Here is a 13,320-nt window from a genome sequence, read left to right as displayed (position 1 = left end):
TATCAAATTGCAACGAGTGAGAACCTTTATTAAGTTTGTATCTAATCCAGAATATGTTAATCTAGACACCATCTGGTGGGATATGCTACATGGAAAATCAGTACCACTGAAAATAGCCACTGTGAAATTTTTATCAGAAGTATGTGGGCTAAGTGCTGATGTTATGCAAAAATGAATTGGAGAAATCATCTGACCCTATGATTAACTTCCAAAAGCCTAACTGATTAATCAAATTGCTTTATGGGGAAATAATGTCTAATGACGTTTATCTCATTTAAATTTGGCATTGCTTAAAGTTGCTTAAGTAATTTCTTAGCATGGCTTGGTAACATTCACTTTGCATTCTTTACAACATGGAATAATATACTGCATTTTCGCCTTCACAGATACTGATCTTTTCCATTAACTGTTTAAAGCACTCTTTTGAATATCGATTTCTGGCTAGATGGATGTCACTATACTTATTAATTTTAATTTTTCTACGAATCGAGCAAAATGGATTCTGATTTTAACACTGTGTGATAATTGACCTCACGTTTTAACATCTTTTTGAAATTTGTAAAGGAAACATTTCTATTTTAATTGCCTGTTTTTCCGAGCTGAGGTATTTGTCTACCAAGTTATTTGCTTTTGCTTAATTGTTGGTGTTTTGAAGAAATTATTATTTGTAAAGGTTTTTGTTTAACCAAAACAAATTAAAACATTTTATTTTTAAATGTGGAAATATATAAACCTCTCTGTCTCTTCTTCTCCTAAATCCACCTTGCATTGTGGGAATGATTTAATATCTGGGCCCTCAAACATATCCCGGATCTTTTGGCAGCCTCCTTCCATCCACACTTCAAAACATTTATCTCCACACCCAGGGGCAAAGCTTGGGTTACCTAAAATTGGTGTAAACGGAGACAGAAACGTGGTGAGTTGGGCCCGCCTTATTGCTTCGTCCCAGGAGTCCCCTCCAACTACCAGGATCTCACTGAGATACATCTTTTTTGGCTTGTCACCGCTTGTTTTCCAGAGAGCCTCCTCTATATTTTCCCCTATTACTGCCTTATCCATTTCCCGCCATTGCTTTCCCCTGTCATCTTAGAGCCAATCCCTCATTATATGTATTTGTGTTGCCATAAAGTATGATTTAAGTTCTGGTTCCCCCATATCTCCATTACTTCTAGATATCATCATCACCCTTCTGGCTATCCTTGGTCTTTTGTTATTCCAAATAAATCTCCCTGTCCACTTTTGGACTACTTGAAAAAACAGAGGTAGGAACCTGGATGGGGAGGGTCATAAAATACTGTGGAAGAATAACCATTTTTATAACATTGATTCTGCCCATCCAGGTTATCATTAATGGTCCCCAGTCAATTAGTTTAGACATTAATGCTTCCAGCCATGACAGATATTTGGCCCTGTAAAGTTTTTTCAAGGTCCTAGTTAACCTTGTTCCTAGATAGGTTATGGATTTCTCAACCCATTTATACAGGAGCCTTGTCTTAAGCCCTTCCTCTATCTCTTTCAAAATCGTGAGGTTCAGAATTTCCATCTTTTGGGGGTTTATTTGTAGACCTGCTACCGATCCATAATGTTGGATCTCCCTCTCCAATGCCCCGAGCGAGCCCTCTGGGTGCGTCAAGGTCAGCAGCATGTCATCTGCAAATGCTTTTATCTTATGATCTTTTCCCTCAAAAGGAAATCCCTCTATCTCCCCATTTGCTCTTATTGCCGCCAAAAGTGGTTCCAAATAAATTGCGTAGAGCAGGGGAGCGAGGGGACATCTCTGCTTGAAACCCTCTGGACCTTAATGGGCTATGTTAGCTGGCCATTTATTGCCAATTTCATGGATGGGTTCTGGTAGTAATTTCCCCTGAAGGCCATTTGTTTCATTGTTGTAAACAGAAACCCCCACTCTACCCTATCAAAGGTCTTTTTTGCATCTAAGGCTACTAGGATCACTGCAATTATCTTTTTATTGGTCTTTTCTATAAGGTGAGCAATCCTCCCTGTATAATCGCTCATCTGCCTGCCCCTAATGAGTCCCGACTGGTCAGGCATATTATGTTTGGTAATATTTTATCTAGGCGATTCGCCCGGATCTTTGTAAAAATCTTTGCATCCACATTGATTAGGGCTATCAGCCTGTAGGAGCCACATGCTGTTGGGTCTTTGCCGTCTTTCAGGAGTAGGACTACTTTAGCCTCTTCCATAATCGCTGTAATTTTTCCCTTTTTGCCCATATCATTGAGAAGAGGAACCAAGTACGGGATCAAGGTCCTCCTGAAGGATCTGTAAAATTCTGCACTAAAACCATCTGGGCCAGGTGATTTATTGATGCATAGGGTGATAATGACCCTTCTTACCTTCATCAGATGTGATTTCCCCTTCTTGCGCTTCTCTTTCCTGATCAGATATTTGAGCCACTCCTCTTGCTCCTATATAGTCTTGTTGACTCTGATCACTAGGATTTGCAGAGCCATATAGCTCTGTGTAAAACTTTGAAAACTCCTGGGTAATGCCCTTAATGTCCGCACTGGTCCCCTCCTCCCCCTTTATTTTGGTGATCATTTTGGTCTTCTCCTCCTTTCTCAACATCGATTTATTGGCCTTAATGTAATATTTCTGTTTTAGGAACATTAGTGATTTTTTTGTCTGTATAAATTCCAATTGGCCTTTTCTGGCTCTGTACTCCTTTCTGGCTTTCCCACTCGCTCCCACTCTCATCTTGGACATTATGCTCTTTAACTTTTCCTCCAGATCGTTTTTCGGCCAATCTCAGTTCCCTATCTCTGCTGGTTTCTATTGCAATGATTTTCCCCTGAATTGTAGCCTTGAAAGCATCCCACCTATCTGCTCTGATGTATGCTCTTTACTATTGTCCTCAAAGAAACCTTTAAACCCCTTGCTCAACTCATTCCTGAAAACCTTGTCCTTGAACAGATATCCTGGATACCTCCATTTCCAGAGTCCTGAGGCTCTGGTTTTCTACCTAGTTTCAATGACAAGGGAGCATGGTCCAAAAGGGTTATTGCTCCCACCTCTAAAGCCCTTACCCTTCCCAAAAGCTTCAGGGATGGCCACACATAATCTCTGTGTGATGAAGATCAATGGGCGTGAGAGAAGAATGAATATCCTTCCCTACCCCCTTCCCTTTCCCTCCAAATGTCAACTAAGGTTAGCCTTTCCACTTTCTCTATTATTTCTTTGTATGGTTTCCCTTGAGCGCCCTTGGTTTTCGTGGTTCTGTCCTTTTCTGGGTCCCAGGCCAAATTAAATTCTCCCATTAGGATTATGGGTCCCTTTGCAAGTTTCTCTAGTCTGACAAGAACACGTTGGAGAAAAGAATCTTGACTCATATTAGAGGCATAGAAGGTTTTTTCCGTAAGGCTATTAGCACTCCCGCCTTCTTATTATTTCCCTTTGACTGATAGATTTGAGGGAAGCCTTGTAGTCTCATCCGGTCCCTGTCCCTAGACTGTACATGGGTTTCTTGTAGTGTTATTATGCCCGGTCACTTCCTTTGTATGTACCTATTGACTTTATTACTATTCAGTGGGGAGTTTAATCTTTTTATGTTCAGAGAAATAATGCCCAAGCTTTAGAGGCTATCCATTTTTGACGGCATGTTGAACTTTACTGTGCCTCCACCCTCATTTGTGTCTGGACTCCCGATCCCCCTTCTTCCTTCCCTTTCTTACCCTCTCTCTCCCCTCATTGTCCCTCCCCCGCTTCCCTTTCCTCGCCCTGGCTGAACAGCCTCAACCGGCTTCTAGCCCACCCCAAATATCTTCAGGAGTTGAGCCCCTTACACCTTCCAGCCTGCGCTTCAGCCAGTTCCCCCCAACCCATTCTGGATTCTAGCCCCACCTCCCTCCTCTCCTCAGGACCTTGTGTCTCTCCCATTGTTCGCCCTCCCCAGGCTTACTTGTTGCATAGCTTTGTGCATCGCTAAGTCCTTTTCACCATGGTCCCTCCTTCTCAGGAGAGGACGCCTCCCTCAGCTCCCTCACTCCCCTCCTGTAGCTGGACCCTTCAATTGGGGCTGGTACCTCACCTTCTTATTCTGCTTCGGTTTTACCACTGTTGACCATTCCCAGCTCTTGAGCCCCGTTTGCGCCTTTGGTTGTGAGGTCCTCATGGCCTGATCATCTTTCTCGATCCCCATAATCCTCAGTCCTTCTTCATAGGAGGTGATCTGAACTTGCTTCCCCTGCCATTCGAACACTACACCAAATGGAAAAGCCCACCTATATCTAATATACTTGTCTCTCAGCGCCCGAACAACGGGGGGCATCTTCCTCCTTTTGGCCAGGGTTATCTGATACAAGTCTTGAAAAAGCAGCAATTCAGCTCCATTATATGTTATTTGTTTGGCCTTTCTCGATGCAAAATCTACTCCTCGTTATTGCAGCTAACACATCTCTGGGCCGTGCCCCTGGTTTCGCTCTGCAGGGCCTACTCTATGGATTCTATCTATTCTCATATCTGGCTTTTCGTCTGTGTCCAGCAAATCTCCAAAGATGCATTTCAGTACTGTTTCGAAACTCTTGTCTTGAACCTCCTCTGGCATATTTCTGATCTGTATGTTTGATTTCCTTGACTTATTTTCTAAATCCTCTGTATGAAGCTCTAGGTTGTGAGTTGCGGTTGCCAGTTGCTCTACCAAGGCCTCTGTAAGTTCTTGTATTGCGTTCTCGTTTGTGTCCAAACATTACTCCATTTTATTGACATCTTGTTTTATCTCCTGTAGGGGTGTCGCCGGGTCCTCCCTCATGATGGTCATTTGTTTCTGGACCGTTTCTTCTATCTTGTCACCAGAATCCAGAAAGTATTGTTTGAGAAGTGACTGAGCCACATTTTGCTCCTTGCCTTCATCCAACTGGAGGTCAATAGGGTTCATTTGCTCTTGTCCTCCTAGGGTTGTTTGTGGGAAGACGCCTCTTTACCCCACATTCATGCTGCATCAGGGCTCATCAGACCTCACTGGGGCTTCTCTGCCCAAACCCTGGGGTAGTTTCACATTCACAACCTGCCCACTTATGCCTGTAGCTGTTGGCCTTCATTTCATCGGTCACACATTTGCCACGGGTACCATCTTGAAGAGAGGACTGCTGGAACCTCAGACCTCACAGCTTCTCATAAATTATTTAATGCCCTTGTAATTGTTGGCCCCTTTAAGAGGACAGGACACACCAAGTCGGGAAGACGGTGGAAGGGGAGGGACAATGGAAGGAAATAGTTAGTTCTGTAGGAAGACGAATAAAGATGGTTCAACTGTTCCTGGGCGCCTGTTGTTCCTTGACACACTCATGTCGTGAGTGCCTGTAATGCGTGGAGCCCACCCACAACAACTGGCGACAGAGCCGCTGACCCAGGCGTGCTGCAGGAGGGCCCCTTAACCCCGTAGTGAGAGGCACCTATTGACGGCGATGGAGCGGTCCCCCTACCGCAGCAGAGATGGCCTAAACCTAACGGCCGGAAAGTGGGAAGACGCAGCGGGTGCGAGTGACCCTGTTGCAGCAGAAAGAAGACATCGCGGGAGCCCAGCCTGGCATCAGAAAGAAGGACTGCCGAACGCAGCCCAGCAGAAGGACAACGTCACGGGAGCCCCTGACAGCAGAAGGAGGAGCCGCCAGGCGTAGCCCAGCAGAGCCATCAGAGCGAACCCAACAGCAGGAGGAGGCCGACGCAGGAGCGGACCCCTAGCAGGAAGCAGAGGCGCCACCAGGAGCAGCCTAGCGGTGATAGCGGGACACCGTGAGAAGTGCATGGCCACAACAGGTACAAAACTCCGCGCCTCCCACGTAGTGACAATACAAAGAAATAAATATCACAAGGGTGTCTCCTCCCACACGGCCAGAGTTCCAAGTGCCAACATCACAAAGCCACATCAATCACATAAGGAGGGCAAATTACAAATGTTTCACCATCGTCCTCCAGCCACCCAGCTGCATATAAATTAAGGCAACCAACCAAGGCCATCCTCCAGCCACCCAGCTGCATATAAATTACGGCAACCAACCAAGGCCAAACGATACACAATGGGTACTGGACCTATCCCGCCGTCACCAGTCTGTGGCACCAAACACAAGCCAAACACGAAGGGGTATAGTGCTAGCTACCAAAACTACGAAACCAGACCTTCTTCAGAAAACACGAGCACAACACACAGGAAGAAGTGGAAGACACAGGTCTACATCAACAAATCACTTTCACCCCATGGACAATCAAGTACCACCAGAATTGTTAACTTTTGAGAAGTGTATCCTTAAAGATCTAGAGAAATTGAAAACCAGGTAAGTGAAACCTAAACACAACCTTACTCGGAAGGAGAGACAAGCCCTCAAACAACTCCAGGATTATAAAGGTATAATAATAAAACCAGCAGATAAAGGAGGGGCTATAGTCATTATGTCAATAACCCAATACAAACAAATGGTACTCACAATATTGGAAGACAGAGAATGCTACTCCACTCTCCGCATCAATCCCACAAAAAATCTGGAACAAGAAATTGCAGAAACAGTTGATTTTGCAATGCAAAAGAGATTGAGTAACTGAAAAAGAAGCTGCATTCCTGATCAGGAAGGGGGGTCGCACACCCTGCTTCTACGCACTACCAAAAATACACAAGGACCCCATCAATCCACCGGGTCAACCGATAGTGTCAGGTTGCGGTTCGATTCTGGAACACCTGTGCAAATTTATAGATACTTTTCTACAACCACTTAGCATGCAAACCAACACATATTTACGTGACACGAAGCACACCATCACCATATCCGAGGGAAAAGGCTTCCACCCAGAAACTGAGATCTTGGTCACAATGGACATCAAAGCTCTATATTCCAATATCCCACAAGAGGCGGCCATTGAATGCACACGAGAATGGCTCACCAAAAACCTGTCACAACAAAGGGTCCCGACTAATTAACTCTCAAACTAATGACCATAGCTTTGACAAAGAACTTATTTACCTTCGATGGCCAGATGTATCTGCAAACAAAAGGCACGGCAATGGGGGCAGCCTTCGCCCCGAGCATGGCGATTTTATACATGGCCACCTTTGAAGAACAATATGTATTATCCCAAACGAACCAGTGGAGGGCACAGGTGAGCTCCTGGTTCAGATATATAGATGATGTCATCTTCATCTGGCGAGGAAACCAGACAAACCTATTACACTTCTGGCAATGGTTAAACACATGCAATCCGGATATCCAATTTACTATGGAACACAGTACCAACCAAATCAGATTTCTGGACCTGATTATCCGACACAAGGATGGAAAACTAGAATGTCACTTGCACCGAAAACCAACTGATAGGAAGACTTTACTACATCACACAAGCAATCACCCCAGTCACACCAGAGCCAAATTACTGTACGGACAGTTTTTACGAATAAGGAGGAACTGCACATCCAAAGAAGATTTCATAAAACACTGAAAAGACCTTACTAACAGACTTAAAACCCGAGGGTACCCAGAATCAGCACTCAAGCAGGCAGCTAATAGAGTCCTAAACACAAACAGAGATACACTTTTGCAACAGAACAACCGAACCAGGCAAGATGAAGAGGAAGAGGATCGCATCACATGTGTGATCACCCATGGAATACACACATCACAAATGAAAAAAACAATACAGAGACATTGGCACATGGCCAAACTAAACCTACTGGACAATCCACCACCGTGCTTTGCATATAAACGAGGGAAGAACATGAAAGAAACCCTGGTACACTCCCTCTTCCAACCAGATTTGAGACACCAATCCCATCTCATTACGACCCCTACAAGGACATTACCCATGCGGCAATTGTGTGGCGTGTAAGTTCACCATCAAACTAAAATCTTTCAAAACAGACCAATGCGAATGGACCCTACGAGATCTTACCAATTGTAAAAGCAAATGTGTGGTCTACTGCATCCAGTGCCCATGTGGACTCAAGTACGTGGGCCAAACTATGCGGGCAGTTAATCTGAGAATATCACAACACTGCTCGCGGATTAGATGTAAGAATTTAACATCCCCACTGGTCACCCACTATATCGAAGCAAGTCACACACCTAATGACCTCACCTGGTGGGTACTGGAGAAGGTGAAAGGAGGACCTGACATATCCAAAAGCCTAATGCACAGAGAGTCAAGATGGATACATCGTTTGGACACATATCACAATGGCCTCAACGAGTCCTTCCAACCCAGCTTGCATTGACCCTACAGAATCTATGGGATGTAAACTAGCAGACGAAAGGATCCGAGCCACGTACCAATATCCTCCAATGTGATCCCACTCTCCCTCATATACACTGCCACCACATCAGCTGACAACCCCATGCACAACACGTCGCACAGCGATGTAGGGTCAAGTGCATACACCCCATCAGGAACATAGCCTGCATGTTTTTGGCATGACTTCCAGGCTATAGGCCACTCCCTATCATGGTTGGCATTGATACCATGGACGGCTCCCTGTCTGGGGTACTAATTCAACATCCTCGAACTATCCCGACATAAGCAAATACCTACCCAAGACCACATACACACAGGCGCTGCGAAAAGAAAGGAGGCGCAACCATAAATCGATTCAGTTTTTCCTTCTTCCTACCTAATGTCAAGCACATGCATCCGATATACCAATCTGCAAAAGGAACGATACTTCAACACAACGCGGCCACATGGACTATGTAACCCAAGCGAGCCCTTATCGGCCCCAGGAACTCGGAGCTCGGGCGTCGTCTGTTTCCGAGACTACGCCGCACAGCCAGTCAGCAAGCACGCTGCGACCCGAGCCTCCCGGCCACACACGTTGAACCAATCAGTGCAGGGCTCACTCGAGTGGTTGCCATAACTACCTGCTGGCATCCCTCACACCAGGACAACCCGCAGAGTGTCCATTCAGACCGAGGTCGCACTCAGAGGAACAGCAACAGCAAAGGGAGCTTAGGAGCACACGAAATAAGGTGAGAAAATATAGAGAGGCTTCTTGCCTCTGCGGACCACATGTAATGGTTACAAACACGGGATGCAGGGATTTCGTATTACAAGTACGGCACAAAGGGATAATGAGGGGGACACCAGCAGAACCACCTCTACCGCCCCCTTACTTTCCCACTGCACGGAGCCCTACAGCACACGCCGTCATCCGTCATGCATGTTTACCCCTTGGGATAGAGTGACTCACACATTTGGTGCACGTCTGCCTGGCATAACGCTCCACCAATTCACCCGCCAACTTTCTAAAACCAAACGCCATGCAAGTACTGGAGTACTTTCCCTAAAATTGTTTTTTTCCCACAGACAGACTTGTATTGCCCACCAGAGAGAGGTCCCACACAGAAGAGGCCCCTCCTCCTCCCCCACCTTCTACGCACCAACCACAACATGGCCCTCCGGCTACAATGAAGGAATAGGTCTACGGACAGAGACAACAAACCAAGGTGACCAGGCATTACAAGCTGAACTAGCAGCAATCAACAAACATGAGGAACTCTCACACTTCTTTCTTTCTCTCTTCTTAATTTGAAACAGGGTCTGGTCATTGGACGTCCCGAAGAAGGTGCCCTTTACTATATAATACATATATGCACCGAAACGTGTACACACTAGTCAGCGCACAGAAGATGACTATGGACAGACTATTTCCAACTCTTTCTTCTAGTAGTGTGTTAACCAACCTTCCTTTGAACACGTTGGCTACATTCTGAGATATCCTTATAGTCCAAAGACCCAGACATCAAAGGTCAGCCTGAGGACTTGAGTTTAGGGACTACAAGAAATGGTGAAAGCAACACAAAATTAGCTTTTTCACATGTAGAAACTATTTAGTCCACAAACCCTGCTCAACTGCAAATCTTAGCGGAGATTGCTCCACAGAATCAATGTGGTACTTTCAACATTCCTGCGATTGTATTTATTTACTTTATACAATGTAAACGTGTTCTAGCAACCAATTAGGGTTGCATGTATGTTCCTTCTTTCTTAGATTATGGAATTTTGGCACCGAGAATAGAAAGTGAAACATATTTATATTTTGTTTTTCTGTTCACATTGAATATATGTGTCACTGTAAATTTATGCTACTGCATCATACACTTGTATTATATAAATTGCTTTTGCAATATGCATTTGTTCTGTATGGATGTTTGTCATCTCTTTAACCTTTCTGTTTGGCACACACAGAGCTCACATTACTAGAGGTTTGGCCAAAGCTGTCCCAACAAGCAGACACAGACTTTGACCAACACAAAGAAATGTGACGAGTTCTTTATTAGTCCCCTTGTCTAACACTTTGTGACGATTCAAGCAAGGACAAGGCAGGAACAAGTTTGCGCCCCCAATCTTGTAAGGAGGGGCTCTATTTCAAATCTTCTCAATGGGAAAGGGGACAACTTTTCTTTGTTGGCACAGCTACCACAACTGCACCTACACCAACTGCTAAGCAAAAATGATGGATCCAACCCGGGCACAGGCTGCAGCTGGTGATGCAGCGGTGCTCAACGCCAACCCCAACTCCCACACTAGCCTTATGAGGAGACCAAGCCCGTTCACCCAAAACCCTCATCATGACCAGGGTCAACGGTGGGAAGAGTGGGTGGAAGAATTTGAAGACTTTGTGGGTGCAGTTGGCACCCAAGACCCCCCCAATAAGATCAGCATCTTCACAAATGTAGCGGGAAGAGAGATCAAAAACATCATACGCACAATCCCCGCCCAACACCGAAACACATATGCATGCCTCCTAGAAGCAATAAATGAGAAGCTGGTTATTACACCCAACAGAGACTATGAACGATATACCTTTAACCAATGCGTCCAACTAGCTCACAAGTCCATAGGTGAATTCGTCATCCGACTCCAAAGGAAAATCATAAGGTGCGATTTCGCCAATTTCAATGATGATGAGGCCATTTGATTATGAATAATCGAAGGGTGCATCTCAACGATGTTTAGGAAACACCTCTTGAAGAAGCCCCTGTCTCTGAAAGAAATACTGGACCTGGCCAGAATTTACAAAAGAATAGATGTCCAAGCTGCTGCCATAGAAAACACCCAAAAAAGGAGATATCATAGCAGCCATGACCCCCGTACACCTGATACCCGAACTCACCGAACAGGCAAACTCTCAGGAAAACCACGCAACGGCCGCAGAGTGACCGGCAATGCTATCGGTGCAGGTTTGAATACCCCCACAAGGGACCATGCCCTGCGATTGGGCAACGATGCCCAAGATGTGGCCTAGAAAACCACTTTCAGGCTATGTGTAAGGAACAACTTCCGGATGCAGGGCCTCATCGCCCACAGAACGTCAATCGTCCCTGGGACCCCAGAGGGGACAGCAGGACCAACGACCTGCCGAGAGGGGATTGTCATACCCCACAAACCCTCAACAATGCCCCAACACTGTGAGAGCGCTAGAAGGACTACAAATTGAGCCCGACTGGAAGCCTCATGAACTCAATGACCTCCACCACTATGATCAAACGCTAATGACCAGCCCCAAGAGGACCTATGCGAGAGAATACACTCCGCTGGCTCTACAGAGAAAGACCAGCTGGCGAGCGACCGCCTCAAGTGATATTAACTTTGCCCGATAGGATTATTATAAAATTAAAAACTATAGTTCCTGAAAAAAGGATAATTTGGGACAAGCTTACGGCCTGTGTCCAAGGAAAGTCTGAGGGTGCCACCGTGTTCTTCAATCGGTTTGAACAGGTATTTTCGGATTTCAGTGGACAAGACTTGGGCACAGAGTCAGGGAAAAGGCTGTTTGTCGACAAATTTGTACGTGGATTGCTGCCTGACATCCAGTTACAGATGATGTCCTCCGAAAGCGCTTGGCAGGCGAAGTCTCAATCAGAAGTACTGCACATGGCTCAGTACTATGAAAATCGTGTAAATAATGAAAAGGAAAAACTTTAGAAAAAAAGGGTGACCTAAAAACAAAAGTACTATTGCAACAGATTGTTAGAAACCCTAGAGGAGGTAATCAATTTAGAGGTCAATACATTCCACAGGGAAGTACGCCCTTGGCGCCGGTAATCATTAACCAGTGTGCCTATTGTCGACAGGAAGGTCACTGGCGCGCACAATGTCCGACCTTGCAGCAAAGGTCATTTGGGAACATGGGTAGACGATCCAGAGGTCGCCCAGGTGCAGGGGGCCCTGGCAGAGGTCAGTTTGCACCAGAATCACAGCAACCTCCTTCACAGGATAAACAAGTATCAAATGTGGATAATAGAAACATTTTTGATAACCCTTCTGCCGCGTACCTCTCTGAAGAGCTTCCTTTTGATGAAATTCTGTTTCGTTAGGATTGCCCGAAACAGGATTTGGAACCAATGCCTATTCCCGTTCATCAGAAAGGCCCCTACATTGAGATGGCGGTGGGAAATAGGAAGCATCTATTTTTAGTAGATACAGGAGCACAAAAGTGTTCCATTATCCATTCACGGGTTCCAAACATTCCCCTGTCAGGGCAGTCCAACATTTCTGTAGGGTTGTCAGGCACACCTGTAGTTTGTCCGGTCTCTTTGCCGGTACCAGTAACACTGGGTCCCTTAACGGAGCAGTGTCCATTTCTACTTACTACAAACTGTGGAGAGAATTTGCTGGGGTTGAATTTGTTGAAGGAATTGAATGCAGTAATATCTTGCTTCCGGACGGAGTTCGGTTAACAATTTCATCTCAGCAATCACTCGCCTCTGTTTTTGACTCAACCTTTACCGCCAGAATTCAGTAACATTCCGGAATGCTTATGGGCAATTGATGATAATCATGTGGGCATTCTTCAAATTGAACCTGTTAAAATTATTCTGAAACATGGAGTAAAATTGCCTCGCATCCCACAATATAAGATCTCAGTTGAAGGCGAACAGGCTTTGAAATGTATAGTTTCTGATTTTGTACATCGTGGAGTAATTGAGGAAATTACAGGTAGTGTGTGTAATAGCCCGATTTTGCCAGTATATAAAAAAGGTGATAATGCGATTCCTTTTTGATTTATAATGGATTTGCGTGCTATTAACAAAATTGTAGCTCCTCAATTTCCCATTGTACTTGATGTTACTACGATACTAACTATGATTCCGGCTTCTGCCACTCACTTTAGCGTTGTTGACCTTAAAAACGCGTTTTTCAGTATTCCTATACAAAAGGATAGTAGGTATTTGTTCGCGTTTACCCTAGGTGGACGCTCGTTCACATTCACCCGTGCACTACAAGGGTACACTGAGAGTCCAAGTATTTATAGTAGAGCATTGAAAGAGCAACTCGATACTCTCGAGTTGCCTACTACTTGCACGTTACTACAGTATGTAG

This window comes from Ambystoma mexicanum, chromosome 5p (genome assembly GCF_040938575.1).
Source record: "Ambystoma mexicanum isolate Mex_15411 chromosome 5p, UKY_AmexF1_1, whole genome shotgun sequence".
NCBI classification, from domain to species: Eukaryota; Metazoa; Chordata; class Amphibia; order Caudata; family Ambystomatidae; genus Ambystoma; species Ambystoma mexicanum.
Note: the sequence above shows the minus strand (reverse complement) of the source record.